Source organism: Pristiophorus japonicus, chromosome 4, assembly GCF_044704955.1.
Source record: "Pristiophorus japonicus isolate sPriJap1 chromosome 4, sPriJap1.hap1, whole genome shotgun sequence".
Classification (NCBI taxonomy): domain Eukaryota; kingdom Metazoa; phylum Chordata; class Chondrichthyes; family Pristiophoridae; genus Pristiophorus; species Pristiophorus japonicus.
In genome coordinates, this window is record NC_091980.1 from 134,603,099 (window position 1) to 134,616,994 (window position 13,896).

A 13,896-nucleotide genomic window follows, 5' to 3' on the forward strand; every position below is an offset into this window, starting at 1 on the left:
TCCTGTCGCAGTGTGAGGCCTGGGAGTTTGGACCATTCGCAGTGTGGACCCTGGGAGATTGGGCCTTTCTCAGTGTGAGGCTCGATAGATTGGGCCTTTCTCAGTGTGAGGCCCGGGAGATTGGACCTTTTGCAGTGTGAAGCCCTGGAGTCTGTGACCTTCTTAACGTGAATCCCAGGAGATTGGGCCTTTCGCAGTTTGAAGCCTGGGAGTTTGGGCCTTTGGCAGTGTGAACCCCAGAACATTAGGCCTTTTTCAGTATGAAGCCCGGGAGATTGGTCCCTTCTTAACGTGAATCCCAGGAGATTGGGCCTTTCGCAGTTTGAAGCCCGGGAGGTTGAACCCATCATAACATTAGCCCCAGGAGATTGGGCCCTTCGCAGTTTGAGGCCTGGGAGATTGGGCCTTTCACATTATAAACCCCGGGGCATTTGGCCTTTTTATTGTAAACCCCAGGAGATTGGGCCTTCGCAGTTTGAGGCCTGGAAGATTGGGTCTTTCCTAATGTGAGTCCTGGAAGATTGGGCCTTTCGCTGTGTGAGGTCTGGGAGTTTGGGCCTTTCGCAGTTTGAAGCCCGGGAGTTTGGACCCATCGTAACATTAACCCCAGGAGTTTGGACCCTTCGCGGTTTGAGGCTCTGGAGATTGGGTCTTTGCTAATGTGAGAGCCAGGATATTGGGCCATTCGCTGTTTGAGGCCTGGGAGATTGGGCCTTTCATAGCATCAGGCCCGGGTAATTGGGCCTTCATAGGGTCAGGCCTGGGAGATTGGTCCTTTCGCATTGTTAACCCTGGGATATTGGGCCTTCGCAGTGTGAACCCCAGGAGATTGGACCTTCTCAGTGTGAGGCTCGGGAGATTGGGCCTGTCGCAGTGTGAGGCCTGGGAGTTTTAGCCTTTTGCAGTGTGTACCCCGGGAGATTGGGCCTTCTCAGTGTGAGGCTCAGGAGATTGGGCCTGTCGCAGTGTGAGGCCTGGGAGTTTTAGCCTTTCGCAGTGTGAACCCCGGGAGATTGGGCCTTCTCAGTGTGTGGCTCGGGAGATTGGGCCTGTCGCAGTGTGAGGCCTGGGAGTTTGGGCCTTTCGCAGTGTGAACGCCGGGAGATTGGACCTTTTGCAGTGTTAAGCCCGGAAGATTGGGCCGTTGGCATTGTGAACCCCGGAAGATTGGGCTTTTTTCAATGTGAAGCCCGGGAGATTGGCCCCTTCTTAATGTGAATCCCAGCAGATTGGGCCTTTCACAGTTTGAAGCCTGGGAGATTGAGCCTTTGGCAGTGTGAACCCCGGAAGATTGGGCCTTTTTCAGTGTGAAGCCCGGGAGATTGGGCCCATCATAACATTAGCCCCAGGAGATTGGGCCCTTTTCAGTTTGAGGGCTGGGAGATTGGGCCTTTCACATTGTAAACCCCGGGAGATTTGGCCTTTCCAGTGTGAGTCCTGGAAGATTGGGTTTTTCCTAATGTGAGGCCCAGGAGATTGGGCCCTTCGCTGTGTGAGGCCTGGTAGATTGGGCCTTTTATAGCGTGAGGCCCTGGTGATTGGGCTTTCATAGCGTCAGGCCTGGAAGATTGGGCCCTTTGCAGTGAGAAGACTGGGAGGTTGGGCCTGTCACAGTGAGAAGCTTGGGAGTTTGGGCCTTTCGCAGTGTGAACCCCGGGAGATTGGGCCTTCGCAGTGTGAGGACCGGGAGATTGGGCCCTATGCAGTGTGAAGCCCGGGAGATTGGACCCTTTGTAGTGTAAAGCCCAGGAGATTGGGCCTGTTGCAGTGTGAGGCCTGGGAGTTTGGGCCTTTCACAGTGTGAACCCCAGGAGATTGGGCCTTCTCAGTGTGAGGCCCGAGAGATTGGGCCTTTCGCAGTTTAAACCCAGGGAGATTGGGCCTTTTGCAGTGTGAAGCCCGGGAATTTGGGCCATCTCATTGTGATGCCTGGGAGATTGGGCACTACGCAGTGTGAAGCCCGGGAGATTGGGCCTTCTGCAGTGTGAACCCCAAGGGATTCGGCCTGTCGCAGTGTGCGGGCTTGGAGTTTGGGCCTTTTGCAGTGTGAACCCCGGGAGATTGGGCCTTCTCAGTGTGAGGCTCGGGAGATTGGGCCTGTCGCAGTGTGAGGCCTGGGAGTTTTAGCCTTTCGCATTGTGAACCCCGGGAGATTGGGCCTTCTCAGTGTGTGGCTCGGGAGATTGGGCCTGTCGCAGTGTGAGGCCTGGGAGTTTGGGCCTTTCGCAGTGTGAATGCCGGGAGATTGGACCTTTTGCAATGTTAAGCCCGGGAGATTGGACCATTCTTAACGTGAATCCCAGGACATTGGGCCTTTCGCAGTTTGAAGCCCGGGAGATTGAGCCTTTGGCAGTGTGAACCCCGGAAGATTGGGCCTTTTTCAGTGTGAAGCCCGGGAGATTGGGCCCTTCTTAACATGAATCACAGGAGATTTTGCCTTTCGCAGTTTGAAGCCCAGGAGATTGGACCCATCATTACATTGGCCCCAGGAGATTGGGCCCTTCACAGGATGAGGCCCGGGAGTTTGGGCCTTTCGCAGTGTGAACCATGGGAGATTGGGCCTTTTGCATTGTGAAGCCCGGGAGATTGGGTCATTGGCAGTGTTAACCCCGGAAGATTGGGCTTTTTTCAATGTGAAGCCCGGGAGATTGGCCCCTTCTTAACGTGAATCCCAGGAGATTGGGCCTTTCGCAGTTTGAAGCCTGGGAGATTGGGCCTTTTTCAGTGTGAAGCCCGGGAGATTGGGCCCATCATAACTTTAGCCCCAGGAGATTGGGCCCTTTGCAGTTTGAAGTCTGGGAGATTGGGACTTTCATATTGTAAACCCCGGGAGATTTTGCCTTTCCATTGTAAACACCAGGAGATTGGGCCTTCGCAGTGTGAGGCTGGAAGATTGGGTCTTTCCTAATGTGAGGCCCGGGTGATTGGGCCTTTCGCAGTGTGAGGCCTGGAAGATTGGGCCTTTCGCAGTGTGAGGCCCGGTAGTTTGGGCCTTTCGCAGTATGAACCCGGGAGATTGAGCCTTTCACATTTCAAACCCCGGGAGATTTGGCCTTTCCATTGTAAACCCCAGGAGAGTGGACCTTCGCAGTGTGAGTCCTGGAAGATTGGGTTTTTCCTAATGTGAGGCCCAGGAGATTGGGCCCTTCGCTGTGTGAGGCCTGGGAGATTGGGCCTTTCATAGCGTGAGGCCCTGGTGATTGGGCTTTCATAGCATCAGGCCTGGAAGATTGTGCCCTTTGCAGTGAGAAGCCTGGGAGATTGGGCCTGTCGCAGTGTGAACCCGGGGAGATTGGGCCTTCGCAGTGTGAGGACCGGGAGATTGGGCCCTATGCAGTGTGAAGCCCGGGTGATTGGACCCTTTGTAGTGTAAAGCCCAGGAGATTGGGCCTGTTGCAGTGTGAGGCCTGGGATTTTGGGCCTTTCACAGTGTGAACCCCAGGAGATTGGGCCTTCTCAGTGTGAGGCCCGAGAGATTGGGCCTTTCGCCGTTTGAACCCCGGGAGATTGGGCTTTTTGCAGTGTGAAGCCCGGGAATTTGGGCCATCTCATTGTGATGCCCGGGAGATTGGGCACTACGCAGTGTGAAGCCCGGGAGATTGGGCCCTCTGCAGTGTGAACCCCAAGAGATAGAAACATAGAAACATAGAAAATAGGTGCAGGAGCAGGCCATTCAGCCCTTTAGCCTGCACCGCCATTCAATGAGTTCATGGCTGAACATGAAACTTCAGTACCCCCTTCCTGCTTTCACGCCATACCCCTTGATCCCCCGAGTATTAGGGACTTCATCTAACTCCCTTTTGACTATATTTAGTGAATTGGCCTCAACTACTTTCTGTGGTAGAGAATTCCACAGGTTCACCACTCTCTGGGTGAAGAAGTTTCTCCTTATCTCGGTCCTAAATGGCTTACCCCTTATCCTTAGACTGTGACCCCTGGTTATGGACTTCCCCAACATTGGGAACATTCTTCCTGCATCCAACCTGTCCAAACCCGTCAGAATTTTAAACGTTTCTATGAGGTCCCCTCTCACTCTTCTGAACTCCAGTGAATACAAGCCCAGTTGATCCAGTCTTTCTTGATAGGTCATCCCACCATCCCGGGAATCAGTCTGGTGAATCTTCGCTGCACTCCCTCAATCGCAAGAATGTCCTTCCTCAAGTTAGGAGACCAAAACTGTACACAATACTCCAGGTGTGGCCTCACCAAGGCCCTGTACAATTGTAGCAACACCTCCCTGCCCCTGTACTCAAATCCCCTCGCTATGAAGGCCAACATGCCATTTGCTTTCTTAACCGCCTGCTGCACCTGCATGCCAACCTTCAATGACTGATGTACTATCCCACCCAGGTCTCGTTGCACCTTCCCTTTTCCTAATCTGTCACCATTCAGATAATAGTCTGTCTCTCTGTTTTTGCCACCAAAGTGGATAACCTCACATTTATCCACATTATACTTCATCTGCCACGCATTTGCCCACTCACCTAACCTATCCAAGTCACTCTGCAGCCTCATAGCATCCTCCTCGCAGCTCACACTGCCACCCAACTTAGTGTCATCCGCAAATTTGGAGACACTACATTTAATCCCCTCGTCTAAATCATTAATGTACAATGTAAACAGCTGGGGCCCCAGCACAGAACCCTGCGGTACCCCACTAGTCACTGCCTGCCATTCCGAAAAGTACCCATTTACTCCTACTCTTTGCTTCCTGTCTGACAACCAGTTCTCAATCCACGTCAGCACACTACCCCCAATCCCATGTGCTTTAACTTTGCACATTAATCTCCTGTGTGGGACCTTGTCGAAAGCCTTCTGAAAGTCCAAATATACCACATCAACTGGTACTCCTTTGTCCACTTTATTGGAAACATCCTCAAAAAATTCCAGAAGATTTGTCAAGCATGATCTCCCTTTCACAAATCCATGCTGACTTGGACCTATCATGTCACCATTTTCCAAATGCGCTGCTATGACATCCTTAATAATTGATTCCATCATTTTACCCACTACTGAGGTCAGGCTGACCAGTCTATAATTCCCTGCTTTCTCTCTCCCTCCTTTTTTAAAAAGTGGGGTTGCATTGGCTACCCTCCACTCGATAGGAACTGATCCAGAGTCAATGGAATGTTGGAAAATGACTGTCAATGCATTCGCTATTTCCAAGGCCATCTCCTTAAGTACTCTGGGATGCAGTCCATCAGGCCCTGGGGATTTATCGGCCTTCAATCCCATCAATTTCCCTGACACAATTTCCCGACTAATAAAGATTTCCCTCAGTTCCTCCTCCTTACTAGACCCTCTGACCCCTTTTATATCCAGAAGGTTGTTTGTGTCCTCCTTAGTGAATACTGAACCAAAGTACTTGTTCAATTGGTCTGCCATTTCTTTGTTCCCCGTTATGACTTCCCCTGATTCTGACTGCAGGGGACCTACGTTTGTTTTTACTAACCTTTTTCTCTTTACATACCTATAGAAACTTTTGCAATCCGCCTTAATGTTCCCTGCAAGCTTCTTCTCGTACTCCATTTTCCCTGCCCTAATCAAACCCTTTGTCCTCCTCTGCTGAGTTCTAAATTTCTCCCAGTCCCCAGGTTCGCTGCTATTTCTGGCCAATTTGTATGCCATTTCCTTGGCTTTAATACTATCCCTGATTTCCCTAGATAGCCATGGTTGAGCCACCTTCCCTTTTTTATTTTTACGCCAGACAGGAATGTACAATTGTTGTAATTCATCCATGCGGTCTCTAAATGTCTACCATTGCCCATCCACAGTCAACCCCTTAAGTATCATTAGCCAATCTATCTTAGCCAATTCATGCCTCATACCTTCAAAGTTACCCTTCTTTAAGTTCTGGACCATGGTCTCTGAATGAACTGTTTCATTCTCCATCCTAATGCAGAATTCCACCATATTATGGTCACTCTTCCCCAAGGGGCCTCGCACAATGAGATTGCTAATTAATCCTCTCTCATTACACAACACCCAGTCTAAGATGGCCTCTCCCCTAGTTGGTTCCTCGACATATTGGTCTAGAAAACCATCCCTTATGCACTCCAGGAAATCCTCCTCCACCGTATTGCTTCCAGTTTGGCTAGCCCAATCTATGTGCATATTAAAGTCACCCATTATAACTGCTGCACCTTTATTGCATGCACTCCTAATTTCCTGTTTGATGCCCTCCCCAACATCACTACTACTGTTTGGAGGTCTGTACACAACTCCCACTAACGATTTTTGCCCTTTAGTGTTCTGCAGCTCTACCCATATAGATTCCACATCATCCAAGCTAATGTCTTTCCTAACTATTGCATTAATCTCCTCTTTAACCAGCAATGCCACCCCACTTCCTTTTCCTTTTATTCTATCCTTCCTGAATGTTGAATACCCCTGGATGTTGAGTTCCCAGCCCTGACCATCCTGGAGCCACGTCTCCGTAATCCCAATCACATCATATCTGTTAACATCTATTTGCACAGTTAATTCATCCACCTTATTGCGGATACTCCTTGCATTAAGACACAAAGCCTTCAGGCTTGCTTTTTTAACACCCTTTATCCTTTTAGAATTTTGCTGTACAGTGGCCCTTTTTGTTCTTTGCCTTGGGTTTCTCTGCCCTCCACTTTTCCTCATCTCCTTTCTGTCTTTTGCTTTTGCCTCATTTTTGTCTCCCTCTGTCTCCCTGCATTGGTTCCCATCCCCCCGCAATATTAGTTTAACTCCTCCCCAACAGCACTAGCAAACACTCCCCCTAGGACATTGGTTCCGGTCCTGCCCAGATGCAGGCCGTCCGGTTTGTACTGGTCCCACCTCCCCCAGAACCGGTTCCAATGCCCCAAGAATTTGAATCCCTCCCTGCTGCACCACTGCTCAAGCCATGTATTCATCTGTGCTATCCTGCGCTATCCTACTCTGACTAGCACGTGGCACTGGTAGCAATCCCGAGATTACTACTTTTGAGGTCCTACTTTTTAATTTAGCTCCTAGCTCCTTAAATTCTTTTCGTAGGACCTCATCCCTTTTTTTACCTATGTTGTTGGTACCAATGTGCCCCACGACAACTGGCTGTTCTCCCTCCCATTTCAGAATGTCCTGCACCCGCTCCGAGACATCCTTGACCCTTGCACCAGGGAGGCAACATACCATCCTGGAGTCTCGGTTGCGTCCGCAGAAACGCCTATCTATTCCCCTCACCATCGAATCCCCTATCACTATCACGCTCCCAATCTTTTTCCTGCCCTCCTTTGCAGCAGAGCCACCTACGGTGCCATGAACTTGGCTGCTGCTGCCCTCCCCTGATGAGTCATCCTCCCCAACAGTACTCAAAGCAGTGTATCTGTTTTGCAGGGGGATGACCACAGGGGACCCCTGCACTATCTTTCTTGCACTGCTCTTCCTGCTGGTCTTCCATTCCCTATCTGGCTGTGGACCCTTCTCCTGCGGTAAGACCAACTCACTACACGTGATACTCACGTCATTCTCAGCATCGTGGATGCTCCAGAGTGAATCCACCCTCAGCTCCAATTCCGCAACGCGGACCGTCAAGAGCTCGAGGCGGATACACTTCCCACACACGTAGCACCCAGGGACACCGGAAGTGTCCCCGAGTTCCCACATGGTACAGGAGGAGCATATCACGTGACCGAGCTCTCCTGCCATGTCTTAACCTTAGATACCCTTAAATTGGTAATAACAACGTTACAGTTCACTTACTGATATAAAAAAGAAAAGAAAAGCTACTCACCAATCACCAACCAATCACTTACCCCATTGGCTGTGACGTCACTTTTTGATTACTTTCTACTTCTATTTTGCTTTCTCTCCTGCTGTAGCTGCACCGGTACGCTGGCTCTCGATCTCCCACTGGGCTTTTGATAGGTCGCTCCCCTCTCACCAACTGCCGCTGGCTCTCGATCTCCCACTGGGCTTTTGATAGGTCGCTCCCCTCTCACCAACTGCCGCTGGCTCTCGATCTCCCGCTGGGCTTTTGATAGGTCGCTCCCCTCTCACCAACTGCCGCTGGCTCTCGATCTCCCGCTGGGCTTTTGATAGGTCGCTCCCCTCTCACCAACTGCCGCTGGCTCTCGATCTCCCGCTGGGCTTTTGATAGGTCGTTCCCCTCTCACCAACTGCCGCTGGCTCTCGATCTCCCACTGGGCTTTTGATAGGTCGCTCCCCTCTCACCAACTGCCGCTGGCTCTCGATCTCCCGCTGGGCTTTTGATAGGTCGCTCCCCTCTCACCAACTGCCGCTGGCTCTCGATCTCCCGCTGGGCTTTTGATAGGTCGCTCCCCTCTCACCAACTGCCGCTGGCTCTCGATCTCCCGCTGGGCTTTTGATAGGTCGCTCCCCTTTCACCAACTGCCGCTGGCTCTCGATCTCCCGCTGGGCTTTTGATAGGTCGCTCCCCTCTCACCAACTGCCGCTGGCTCTCGATCTCCCGCTGGGCTTTTGATAGGTCGTTCCCCTCTCACCAACTGCCGCTGGCTCTCGATCTCCCGCTGCGCTTTTGATAGGTCGCTCCCCTCTCACCAACTGCCGCTGGCTCTCGATCTCCCGCTGGGCTTTTGATAGGTCGCTCCCCTCTCACCAACTGCCGCTGGCTCTCGATCTCCCGCTGGGCTTTTGATAGGTCGCTCCCCTCTCACCAACTGTCGCAGTGTGCGGCCTTGGAGTTTGGGCCTTTTGCAGGTTGAACCCCGGGAGATTTGGCCTTCTCAGTGTGAAGCCTGGGAGATTGGGCCATTCGCAGTTTGAACCCTGGGAGGTTGGGCCTTTCGCAGTGTGAAGCCCGGGAGATTTGGCCTTTCGCAGTTTGAAGTCCGGGAGATTGAGCCCATCGTAACATTAGCTCCAGCAGTTTGGGCCCTTCGCAGTTTGAGGCCCGGGAGATTGGGCCTTTCATAATGTGAGGCCCAGGAGATTGGGCCATTCGCTGTGTGAGGCCTAGGAGATTGGGCTTTTCGTAGCATCAGGCATGGAAGATTGGGCCCTTCGCAGTGTGAGGCCCGGGTGATTGGGCCTTCATAGCATCATGCCTGGGAGATTGGGCCTTTGCAGGGTGAACTGCAGGAGATTGGGCCTGTCGCAGTGTGAGGCCTGGGAGTTTGGGCCTTTCGCAGTGTGAACCCCGGGAGATTGGGCCTTCTCAGTGTGAGGCTCGATAGATTGGGCCTTTCTCAGTGTGAGGCCCGGGAGATGGACCTTTTGCAGTGTGAAGCCCGGGAGTCTGGGACTTTCTTAACGTGAATCCCAGGAGATTGGGCCTTTCGCAGTTTGAAGCCTGGGAGATTGGGCCTTTGGCAGTGTGAACCCAAGAAGATTAGGCCTTTTTCAGTGTGAAGCCCGGGAGATTGGGCCCTTCTTAATGTGAATCCCAGGAGATTGGGCCTTTCGCAGTTTGAAGCCCGGGAGGTAGAAACATCATAACATTAGCCCCAGGAGATTGGGCCCTTCGCAGTTTGAGGCCTGGGAGATTGGGCCTTTCACATTATAAACCCCGGGGCATTTGGCCTTTTTATTGTAAACCCCAGGAGATTGGGCCTTCGCAGTTTGAGGCCTGGAAGATTGGGTCTTTCCTAATGTGAGGCCTGGAAGATTGGGCCTTTCGCTGTGTGAGGTCTGGGAGTTTGGGCCTTTCGCAGTTTGAAGCCCGGGAGATTGGACCCATCGTAACATTAACCCCAGGAGTTTGGACCCTTCGCGGTTTGAGGCTCGGTAGATTGGGTCTTTGCTAATGTGAGAGCCAGGATATTGGGCCATTCGCTGTGTGAGGCCTGGGAGATTGGGCCTTTCATAGCATCAGGCTCGGGTGATTGGGCCTTCATAGGGTCAGGTCTGGGAGATTGGGCCTTTCACATTGTAAACCCTGGGAGATTGGGCCTTCGCAGTGTGAACCCCAGGAGATTGGACCTTTTGCAGTGTGAAGCCCGGGAGATTGGACCCTTCTTAACGTGAATCCCAGGACAGTGGGCCTTTCGCAGTTTGAAGCCCGGAGATTGAGCCTTTGGCAGTGTGAACCCCGGAAGATTGGGCCTTTTTCAGTGTGAAGCCCGGGAGATTGGGCCCTTCTTAACATGAATCACAGGAGATTTTGCCTTTCGCAGTTTGAAGCCCGGGAGATTGGACCCATCATTACATTGGCCGCAGGAGATTGGTCCCTTCGCAGGATGAGGCCCAGGAGTTTGGGCCTTTCGCAGTGTGAACCATGGGAGATTGGGCCTTTTGCAGTGTGAAGCCCGGGAGATTGGGCCATTGGCAGTGTTAACCCCGGAAGATTGGGCTTCTTTCAATATGAAGCCCGGGAGATTGGCCCCTTCTTAACATGAATCCCAGGAGATTGGGCCTTTCGCAGTTTGAAGCCTGGGAGATTGGGCCTTTTTCAGTGTGAAGCCCGGGAGATTGGGCCCATCATAACTTTAGCCCCAGGAGATTGGGCCCTTTACACTTTTGAAGCCTGGGAGATTGGGACTTTCACATTGTAAACCCCAGGAGATTTGGCCTTTCCATTGTAAACACCAGGAGATTGGGCCTTCGCAGTGTGAGGCCTGGAAGATTGGGTCTTTCCTAATGTGAGGCCCGGGTGATTGGGCCTTTCGCAGTGTGAGGCCTGGAAGATTGGGCCTTTCGCAGTGTGAGGCCCGGTAGTTTGGGCCTTTCACAGTGTCAATCCCGGGAGATTGAGCCTTTCACATTTCATACCCCGGGAGATTTGGCCTTTCCATTGTAAACCCCAGGAGAGTGGACCTTCACAGTGTGAGGCCTGGAAGATTGGGTTTTTCCAATTGTGAGGCCCAGGAGATTTGGCCCTTCGTTGTGTGAGGCCTGGGAGATTGGGCCTTTCGTAGCGTGAGGCCCGGGTGATTGGGCTTTCATAGCATCAGGCCTGGAAGATTGTGCCCTTTGCAGTGAGAAGCCTGGGAGGTTGGGCCTGTCGCAGTGTGAGGCTTGGGAGTTTGGGCCTTTCACAGTGTGAACCCCGGGAGATTGGGCTTTCGCAGTGTGAGGACCGGGAGATTAGTCTCTATGCAGTGTGAAGCCCAAGAGATTGGACCCTTTGCAGTGTAAACCCCATGAGATTGGGCCTGTCGCAGTGTGAGGCCTGGGAGTTTGGGCATTTTGCAGTGTGAACCAGGGAGATTGGGCCTTTTCAGTGTGAGGCCCGAGAGATTGGGCCTTTCGCAGTTTGAACCCTGGGAGATTGGGCCTTTTGCAGTGTGAAGCCCGGGAGATTGGGCCTTCTCAGTGTAATGCCCGGGAGATTGGGCACTATGCAGTGTGAAGCCCGGGAGATTGGGCCTTTTGCAGTGTGACCCCCAGGAGATTGGGCCTGTTACAGTGTGCGGCCTTGGAGTTTGGGCCTTTTGCAGGGTGAACCCCGGGAGATTGGGCCTTCCCAGTGTGAAGCCTGGAAGATTGGGCCTTTCACAGTTTGAACCCTGGGCGGTTGGGCCTTTTGCAGTGTGAAGCCCAGGAGATTGGGCCTTTCGCAGTTTGAAGTCTGGGAGATTGAACGCATCGTAACATTAGCTCCAGGAGTTTGGGCCCTTCACAGTTTGAGGCCTGGGAGATTGGGTCTTTCATAATGTGAGGCCCAGGAGATTGGGCCATTCGCTGTGTGAGGCCTGGGAGATTGGGCTTTTCGTAGCATCAGGCCTGGAAGATTGGGCCCTTTGCAGTGTGAGGCACGGGTGATTGGGCCTTCATAGCGTCAGGCCTGGGAGATTTGGCCTTTTGCATTGTAAACCCTGAGAGATTGCGCCTTCCGCAGTGTGAACCCCGGGAGATTGGGCCTTTTGCAGTGTGAAGCCCTGGAGTTTGTGCCCTTCTTAACGTGAATCCCAGGAGATTGGACATTTTTCAGTTTGAAGCCTGGGAGATTGGGCCTTTGGCAGTGTGAACCCCAGAAGATTAGGCCTTTTTCAGTGTGAAGCCCGGGAGATTGGGCCCTTCTTAACGTGAATCCCAGGAGATTGGGCCTTTCGCAGTTTGAAGCCCGGGAGATTGGGCCTTTCGCAGTTTGAAGCCCGGGAGATTGAACCCATCAAAACTTTATCCCCAGGAGATTGGGCCCTTCGCAGTTTGAGGCCCGGGAGATTAGGCCTTTCGCATTGTAAACCCCGGGAGATTTGGCCTTTTCATTTTAAACCCCATGCGATTGGGCCTTCGCAGTGTGAAGCCTGGAAGATTGGTTCTTTCCTAATGTGAGGCCCAGGAGATTGGGCCCTTCGCTGTGTGAGGCCCGGGAGATTGGACCCTTCGCAGTGTAAACCCCGGCAGATTGGGCCCTTCTTAACGTGAATCCGGGGAGATTGGGTCTTTCGCAGTTTGAAGGCCGAGAGATTGGACCCATCGTAACATTAGCCCCAGGAGATTGGGCCCTTCACAGTTTGATGTCCGGGAGATTGGGCCTTTCACATTGTAAAACCCGGGAGATTTGGCCTTTCCCCGGAGAGTGGACCTTCGCAGTGTGAGGCCTGGAAGATTGTGTTTTTCCTAAAGTGAGGCCCAGGAGATTGGGCCCTCCTCTGTGTGAGGCCTAAAGGATTGGGCCTTTCATAGCATGAGGCCTGGGTGATTGGGCCTTCATAGCATCAGGCCTGGAAGATTGGGTCCTTTGCAGTGTGAAGCCTGGGAGGTTGGGCCTGTTGCAGTGTGAGGCTTGGGAGTTTGGGCCTTTCGCAGTGTGAACCCCAGGAGATTGGGCCTTCGTAGTGTGAGGCCCGGGAGATTGGGCCCTATGCAGTGTGAAGCCCGGGAGTTTGGGCCTTTCGCAGAATGAATCCCGGGAGATTGGGCCTTTTGCAGTGTGAAGCCTGGGAGATTGGGCCTTTTGCAGTGTGAAAATCAGGAGATTGGGCCTGTCGCAGTGTGAGGCCTGGGACATCGTGCCTTCTCAGTGTGAAGCCTGGGAGATTGGGACTTTCGCAGTTTGAACCCCGGGAGGTTGGGCCTTTTGCAGTGTAAAGCCCGGGCGATTGGGCCGTTCTTAACATGAATCCCAGGAGATTGGGCCTTTCGCAGTTTGAAGCCCGGGAGATTGGATCCATCGTAACATTAGCCCCAGGAATTTGGGCCCTTCGCGGTTTGAGGCCTGCGAGATTGGGTCTTTGCTAATGTGAGGGCCAGGATATTGGGCCATTCGCTGTGTGAGGCCTGGGAGATTGGGCCTTTCATAGCATCAAGCCTGGAAGATTGGGCCCTTCGCAGTGTGAGGCCTGGGTGATTGGGCCTTCATAGGGTCAGGCCTGGGAGATTGGGCCTTTCACACTGTAAACCCTGGGAGATTGGGCCTTCGCAGTGTGAGGCCTGGGAGATTGGGCCTTTCGCAGTATAAACCCTGGGAGATTGGGCCTTCGCAGTGTGAACCACAGGAGATTGGGCCTTCATAGGGTCAGGCCTGGGAGATTGGGCCTTTCACACTGTAAACCCTGGGAGATTGGGCCTTCGCAGTGTGAGGCCTGGGAGATTGGGCCTTTCGCAGTATAAACCCTGGGAGATTGGGCCTTCGCAGTGTGAACCACAGGAGATTGGGCCTTCATAGGGTCAGGCCTGGGAGATTGGGCCTTTCACACTGTAAACTCTGGGAGATTGGGCCTTCGCAGTGTGAGGCCTGGGAGATTGGGCCTTTCGCAGTATAAACCCTGGGAGATTGGGCCTTCGCAGTGTGAACCACAGGAGATTGGGCCTTCTCAGTGTGAGGCTTGGGAGATTGGGCGTGTCGCAATGTGAGGCCTGGGAGTTTTAGCCTTTCGCAGTGTGAACCCCGGGAGATTGGGCCTTCTCAGTGTGAGGCTCGGGAGATTGGGCCTGTCGCAGTGTGAAGCCTGGGAGTTTAGGCCTTTCGCAATGTGAACCCTGGGAGGTTGGGCCTTTCGCAGTGTGAAGCCCAGGAGA